The 8,524-nt window shown below is 41.9% G+C and overlaps 1 long non-coding RNA gene across 1 annotated transcript; it reads right to left on the reverse strand.

Moving 5' to 3' along the window:
* Nucleotides 1-4,050: 4,050 nt before the first annotated feature.
* On the reverse strand, nt 4,051-5,318 carry LOC110777215 (uncharacterized). Its single transcript, XR_008918420.1, has 3 exons — nt 4,751-5,318; nt 4,502-4,567; nt 4,051-4,310 (listed from the first exon to the last, which is right to left on the reverse strand). It is a non-coding gene; the product is annotated as an uncharacterized lncRNA (long non-coding RNA).
* Nucleotides 5,319-8,524: the final 3,206 nt, after the last annotated feature.

Genomic DNA, 8,524 nt, shown 5'->3' on the forward strand with positions numbered 1-8,524 from the left:
GACTCTATTTGAACATTATTTTTTGAATACTTTGCCCATGTGACATTCAAGGTCATTTAATTAGCATGCTCGGTTTTGGTGCCGAACATTGTCGTCATAGGAGGCCTAATGACGACAAAAAGAGTTGTTTATTTTATAAGTCGTTCTTAGAATTGAGTGCCTTTTCGTACGCCCTTGCAGCAATTTTCACGAATTTTCTTTTACTTCTACGTATTTTTTTTATGCGCGGGCACCGAGGTTGTTGTGCCTGGCCAAAAGGCCAGGCAGCAACTTCAGCGCCCAGCAAGGGACGTTGGAAATTATTGGCGCCCAGCCAGGGGCGCTGAAAATGCGTCCCTGACTGGTACTCGTATTCTGTTCGCGTATCCTTTTTTCGTACATACGAGTTCATTTTGCGTGCTTGCCTAATAACGTCCTTTACGCGTTGTGCAGCGTTGTGGGATCCGTTACAGGCCGTCCTAGGCGTCGCTTATTTTTGTGGCGATCGCCCGGGGTAGCGGAACACGTATTTTGGTATAACTCTTTGGCCAATCGGTTTATGAATGTTTGGGAAATTTTTAAGGTCGTTGGTTTTCTAGCATTATTTGTCACACACAATCACATAATTCGCTACACATAACTAACATTACATCATGAGGCAAAATAATAATATGTCATGTAGTTTATGATAGGCTTCTATGGGTAGTATTTGCGCCGGCTTGGTACCGCTTCTATCGCAGATCCAACACATGCCTCGGTCGAGGTAGTGCCTTCAATAGACGAATTTCGCCCAAGAGGCCAATCACGATGTAAACCAAGGGGGCATGCACCAATGAGAGGGACCTAGTGGGCGAGCGATTGGGTTTGGGACGGGTGTACTACTAGCGAAAAGTGCCGAGTGGACAACATTCGAAGCGTATGCACCCCCCGGTTGGCGATGGGTATCCTTAGTCCCAACTCCCGAGATGAAACATCCTAAGGGATCCAAGATTCGTTATGCGGTTATGTCCGTTTACATTAATATGCTGATTTTCAGGTCGTCCCAACTTGATGGGGAAATAAACGCGGGGTAGGATCGTTTCACCCTTCGGCTATTTTGATTACCTACGAGCACGAGTATTTCCTTCACTATTCCCAGTGGAGTCGCCACTGTGAGGGGGTCGAAAAAGCACGAGGCTAATGCGTGACCTCGTCCCTCGTGGGCGTGACGTTTCCTTTTGTCAAATCAAGTGTAATTGGATTTCCTGTGAGTTTACACCCAATTGACTAGTAATATAGGAGTCGTCATTCAGTTTTTAACGACAATGAGAAAAACTGACAAAACCCGGTTATCGTGACATAAAGGGAGTGCAATTATGTTTGACCACGACGGCCATAGGTTCCCTTGTGATCCCTAGTGTGGGGATCGCTCAACGTACACCCACAGGGAAGAGATTGAGGGTTCGGGGGACTGTAACTACCGAGAGGAGTACTCGCTCTTCGATAACTCCAGAGGCAGGATATCCTTACTAGCTCAGCATAAATAATTGAAGGGACATGCGTTAACTATTAAACTAATCTGAATGGATTATAGCAATATGCAACACATAATACTAGATCGATCGTGATTATCTTGTTTATATTGATTTAGGGGACCTAGCATGATAGTTCAATTGTCCAAGATATTATCTTTGTTAGGCGTGATAGAACAATCAGATTTAATAGTTTCACAGTTTTATAAAAGGGCGAGGAAAGCGATTAAATCATGCGAAGGGACACATTACGACGCACCCTTGAGAGGTGCGTCATGGTTCTCAGAAAACTAACCACTTTGGCTTTGCTATTTCTCCTTTTATTTAACGAATATCAAGTTTCCGGGCGTAATTCTTCAGCTACAAGGGACAGGATACGTTCTGTTCGATTTTTGGATCGATTGCGACAGAACACGGGATCAATTTCGCAGCGTGAGGCTTAGGCTTAGGGGTTGGAGTCAATACTCAGAATATGAATTATGTGTGTTCCTTTCACGTTGAATTTGGGGTTGTATTTATAGAAAAGAGTTCGTGGAAAGATAGAATTTTAGAACACTAATCCAAGAAGAATTAGCAGAGAACACGTACCCAGGCAATTTCAGCGCCCAGGGCTGGGCGTTAAAGATTTTGGCGCCCAACTCGGGGCGTTGAAAATGGGATCCAGGCAATTTCAGCGCCAGGGCTGGGCGTTGAAAATGATGTTTGGGCCGAGTTCTTTGTCAGTTTTGGACTCTTAGAATCCGGAGTGTTTGAGACTTATCCGAGTCTTTTAGTGCGTATTAACTTTATGATGGAATGCGTCTGGGCCCGTTACAAACTCTAGGTTCGTTAGGATTTTAATCAATACATAACTCTTATTTTCGAATTATACTAGGAATAGTATTCCTCTTGCAAATTCTATCTCTTTTAGGATTTATGTTGGAGTGCAACACCTAATTCTGACAAGTTTCTATCTTTTTATGACTTGCCACTTTTAACAACTACCTATTATGGAAGTTACTATTTTTAGCAGGTTTCTATAAATAGCAGGTTCGGGTGAAATGAAAAGGGTGATCGAGATTCGTTATTTTATAGGAGATGCGTTGCCAAGTGGAGATTTATGTTCTCATCATCGAACCTTCCCTTTCGAGAATGGGGACAAAAGTAGGTGTCTACACAAATGTTCAGAAGTGGTACAGTTTCAAGTTCGTTGCGTTCCAGCTCCTTGGGATAGATGTACCGTCTCTATCGACCAACTCGTATGCGCCATGACCTGTCCCTCTTATGATCTGATAGGGACCTTCCCAAGTCGAGGCCAACTTGCCGTGTCGAGGATCCTTCTTGTTCGGGAAAACTTTGTGCAAAACCCAATCTCCTTGCTGGAATACTCGAACTCTTACATTCTTGTTGTAACTGTTTGCGAATGCTTGTTGGTAGGACGCCATCCTGACCAGTGCTGATTCTCTGAGTTCGTCAACAGTATCAATGTCGTAGGACAGGACTGAGTCGTTTATTCCTGGCGCCATAAAACTGTTTCTTGCTGTGGGGAGCTCGACTTCGGGAGGAATGACTGCCTCGCAGCCGAAGACCAAAGAGAAAGGAGTATGATTGGTTGCCGTCTTGGGTGTTGTCCTATCAGCCCAAAGGATCATAGGTAACTTGTCTGCTCATCTTCCTTTGGCGTCGTCGAGGCGCTTCTTGAGGTTGTTGATGATGATTTTGTTACTTGATTCAGCTTAGCCATTTGCTTGAGGGTACCTTGGTGTCGAGGTGTGCAAGGTAATGATGTACCTGCTGCAGAATTCTTTGGTTTTGTTCCTGATGAACTGAGAACCGTTGCCGCAGATGATCTCGGAAAGGATTCCGAACCGACTGAGGACATTTCGCTTGATGAACGAGATGACCTCAGTGTCTCGTACTCGTTTGAATGCTTCTGCTTCGATCCATTTGGAGAAGTAATCAATCATTCCCAACATTAAGACGCGCTGCCCTGACGCCTGCGGTAAGGGGCGTACTATGTCTATCCCCCACTTCATGAAGGGCCAGGGGGACAGGATGGGATGGAGCACCTCACAAGGTTAACTACTACAAAAAAGGGAATAGAGAACTGTTGAAATAGGCTTTAGAGGACGCCTGAGGACAGTTCTTCTGCTAAGCGATCTCTATAGTTTAGAGGACGGTTGTGATAGGCGTTCTATATACATATGAATAGAGGACGGGGGTCTCATCTAATCGTTCTCTATTCTCTTCCTTAAATCAGAAATTATAGAAGGAATAGAGAACGGTTGAGACACATAATTGTGATCTATTTATAAAAATAGAGGACAGCTTGCTTAGATAGGCGTACTCTATTGTTCCTTTTCTACATAGACATAGAGGACGGTTTTCTTAGATAAGCGTCCTCTATTCCACCCTTTTTTTTAAAAAAAAATATACATATTTTTTTGCATAAACAAGCATTAAATATATTAAAAAATAAAATACGTTTTACAGTTACTCTTATGCGTTTACAAAATGGAAAGGGGAAAAAATATAAAAAAATCAGGCAATACCCTTCCCTTTTTTCGTACAGGATAAGTAATCAAGCAAAGAAATTCAGCCCGTGGTGTTCTTGAATGAGCCAGCTGCACATCGGTAGGAGCAACACTTCAGCTTGCACTCCGGAATATATTCCCTGAAATTCTTCTTGCTCAAGCGCCGCAGTTGATGCTGCCAGTGTGTGTTCAGTGGTCTCGGTCTTCTTGAGGAGCTGAGCTTATGTGGTTTCATTCAGCGCATCTCTCCTCTCTATTCCATGTGTGAGTATCAGGACAAAGCAGGAGTTTAATTCTAGTGCTACAGCTGCAGGAGTACACAAATACTAATACACATCACAGTTGAATTCTTAGACTAGAAAAGGCCCTGCTACTTCGAAACCCCAACAAGTTTAAATCACACTCAACCCATCAAGTTTACACAACTAAATGCCTAAATAACGGGTGTTTTATTAACCTAACTGCAGAACTAAAAATCAGTAATACAGTCAAAATTACCTCAACATTTTTCACTACGTACGGTATTGGTCCATCAGAGAGGACTGCATGAATTTTTCCCATAACCTAGCAGAAAGCAAATTAAAATTAAACCAGTTACTTTGGAGTTTTCATTGCAGTTGTCGAAATAAAGACTCTACGCTTAAATCCTACACTTGAGAGCATGATGCGCATCCTTCAATTACGAAAATGAACAAAAAAACAACAGAAAATTACAATTTAACTCTTCTGCAACTAAATAGGGCATACCAATCAGCAATCCAAGCTTTACGACTTTGGTGAGGTGGCGCCTTAGATCCTTCCTTCTATCTTTAGAATCTTCTGCAGAATAAAATGCAGGACTTTAATAAATGCTTTGAGCTGGATAATTTGAGCCATAATGCAACGAAATTGGCCTTCATATTTTTCCATGAATGAGAAGAAGAAAGGTTGAAAAGGCTAATATAAACAAGGTAATGGTGTCCCCTCAGAGCTCAGACCCAACCCTTTTTTTATCCCAATCGCACCAGGGTGGAAAGACAGATAAAGGGGCCAAGGAGACAATAACAAGTCTAGCCTAGAAAAACCACAACAGTTTGTAACAAGGATCAGTATGCATTAAGAGTACTACTAATTGCTCCATTCTTTTTAAAAGTAATTGCTATTTAGACAAAGAAAGAAAAACAAAATCCAGGAGGTTCCTGAATGTCTAATTCAATATCAGACTACTGAACCAACCTTTTTAACTCATGCCTGTTACTGACCTTACTGTAAAATATTATCTTCATTTGTGATTAAATTTACCCCTGAATATCATTTGCAAACTTTAATTGTCCTTAAGAAAAGTAAAAGGTAGAGAGAGAGAGAGAGAGAGAGAGAGAGAGAGAGAGAGAGAGAGAGGGGGGACAAAGCCTTTGATAAAGCCAAACCGAGATGATAAATATTTACCGCCAGAATATTAATGTCAAGAAAAGCACTGATGATTGAAATGCGACAGATTTTACCTTAAATCACCGAGAATGAAATAGATTTCACACTTAGATTTACCATATCGGTATATCTGATATTCTGATGCTCACAAGATCAAAGACTGCAGTAACAAAGTGGCATAAAGACAACCAAGGTTTCGAAATAACCAAACTATCAAAGATTTCTAACCTGAAAGCAGGTACTTTTAAGAGGTTGCAAGGCATGGAATGAAGGAAATAATGCCCTTGGTCCAAGTATGCATTCAATGTTAAGTCTAATAAATGCGGTTCAGTATTAATTAACAAGTTAATAATTCAGTGAGATCAAGTGAGCTGAATGCCTAGCTAGAGGCCGCTTTAGTTCAAGTGGAATTAATGATATTAATCCACAGCTTACTCTTGACTGAACCCGTAGGGTCACACAAATAGTACGTAAACGGATCAAGTATTTAATGGCATTAAATACTCTATCTATGGTTATTCGGAATCGACGGATCTTGGTTTCAGTGGGAGCTGAGATCGTCACAAGCAAGAAATGAATACTCCGGAAACGATGATATTGCCGGAAACGGAAATATGGATCGTATCGGAAATATAAATATTATCCAAGTCGTAGATTATGCCGGAAACAGAAACATGGTACATATACGAAAATATTATCGGAAATGGAAATATTGCCGGAATCGGAAATATTGCCGGAAACGGAAATATTGTCAGAATCGGAAATATTATCGGAATCGGAAAATAATTCCGGAAACGGAAATATTAAATATTTGTTCGAAACGAAAATTAATTCCGAAAACGGAAATATTAAATATTGTTCGTATCGGAAATGAATTCCGAAACCGGGAATTTTATCGGAAGCGTATCGTACGAATAAGCATCGGACGAGGCCTGCCGGACGAAGGCCCAGCACGAAGCCAGGCCATCGCCCAGCAAGCAATGGCGCGCCACAACACAGCCCAAGGCTGCGGCAGGCCTACCGCAAGGCAGGCCCAGCGCGCAGCTAAGGCCATGGCAGCCTCGTGGGCTGCGGTAGCTCGCATGGGCTTCGTGGGCGTGTGGGCTGTGCGCGGGCATGGCCTGCATGCTTGCGGGTCATGCTCGTGTGTGTGTTTGTGTCCATGCATAATTCCTAAAACTATTAGGAGTTGATGTATGATTAAATTCCTATTCCTATTAGGATTATTTAGTTAATTAGAGTCCTTGTAGGATTCTAAGTTTAATTAAATCGTATCCTACTAGGATTCCAATTCCCTTTCCAAACCTCTATAAATAAGGGCCTAGGGTCATAATTTATACGCATGATTGAAGTATTCAAAGGGTATGTTTTGAAATATAAATCAGCCATACACTTGCAATAAGAGCCGAAAATCCTAAGCACCTTAAGGGCGATTCTAGTTGGTCTAACTTGAGGCGGATCCGGACGTACTGTGGACTATCTACGAGGGGACGACATTTGGAGTCCTAAAGACTTGTTCTTGTTCGGTTCGGGCGCAGCTAGGGAAGGCACGCTACAACATGTATGCATCTATTCTATGCTAAATGATTATGTGTAAATAATATGCTTTCCTGGCTTTATGGTTTTTCCGCATGATTTATGAATTGTCATATGTATCATAACCTAACAGCGGTATCAGAGCCTCTTATTATTTTCATAATCTAAATTGCATAAACATGGTTAAATATTACAAATTTGCAAGAATTAAAAGGGGTGATTAATTTTCGTAATTGTTAATTAATTGCAAATTGCGTTTATTTAATTATATGTACGCAGTTTTTCGGCAGTTTCTTCATTACTCATCCAAATCGAGTGATTTTTGTGTCAATTCCGCATGTAAAAGGCATTCTAAAATTTTGACAAAAAAAAAAATTTTGGGCCGAACCCAGAATTCTCAAATTCGAAGCCTAACTATGACTTTTCGGAGGTTTTAGTTTTTCGAACGCAAAATTTTGTAAATTTAAGATGTTAAATTAAATATTTGCGATTCTTGTTGATAAATCTTGAATTTTTGATTGACCTACTGCATATGTTTAACAAGTTTGAATGCCTAGCCTTGTTAATTATGCAATCTAATTTATAATTATGATTAATTTGTTGAAAATTGGAATAATTTAGAATTAATTTGATTTTCATAATTAGTTATAATTTAATTAGAGACCTATGATTAAAAACCACCATAAAAATTGTAAATTAATGTTAAATTTTAAATTTTTATGACCTAGACTTGAATCCATGATAATCGGAAATCAATAAATTAATAAATTTTCGATTTTTCGCCCTCAAATTATGAAATTAATATTATTTATTAATTTGTCATTCATTTTGAATATAAATTTTTAATTTTTATGCGATTCGCTCATATAACTTGCACGCACAAAGCAATGGACGCTACGTGTTACCCTTAAGGGGTGTTGTATAGTGCGGGCATGCGACGACGAGCAAGGGAGCTCGTCGCCCATGCGGTACGAATGCAGCGAGCAAGGGCATGGTGCACGAGCACAAGGCAGCAGCCCCGCCTTGTGTCGTGGGTTGTGTGCAATGGGCGCATGGGCAAGGGCGAGAGCAAGGCACGAGCAGTCGCGTGTGGGCAGCAAGCGAGCTGCGCCACAGAGCGCACTGCCTCGCGCAAGCGTGCGGAGCCTCGCGCGCAAGCGTGCGGAGCCTCCCGCGCAGCGAGCGCAAGTGTGCGTGCGACGAGCACTGCGCCCAGCGATGGCGTGCAGCGTGCTTGTTGCGATGTGCGACGAGCGCTGCGCCCGGCGATGGCGAGCAGCGTGCTTGTTGCGACGTGCGACGAGCGCTGCGCCCAGCGATGGTCAGCAGCGTGCTTGTTGCGACGAGCGCTGGCGCGCGCCTTGCGATGGGGAGCAGCAGCGATGCGACGCAGCGCATGGGCTGCGCGCCCATGGCCAGCGATGGCTGTGTGCGTGTGGCCCATGGGCGTGCGTTGCGTGGGGTTGTTGCGTAGCGATTAGATCGTTTCGAGATTTTAATTTGAAATTTTCAGTTTACGTAATTTTAATTAATTTTTAAATTAATAATTTAAATTATTTTCTTGGATTTTAATTTTGA

Source organism: Spinacia oleracea, chromosome 4, assembly GCF_020520425.1.
Source record: "Spinacia oleracea cultivar Varoflay chromosome 4, BTI_SOV_V1, whole genome shotgun sequence".
Lineage (NCBI taxonomy): Eukaryota > Viridiplantae > Streptophyta > Magnoliopsida > Caryophyllales > Amaranthaceae > Spinacia > Spinacia oleracea.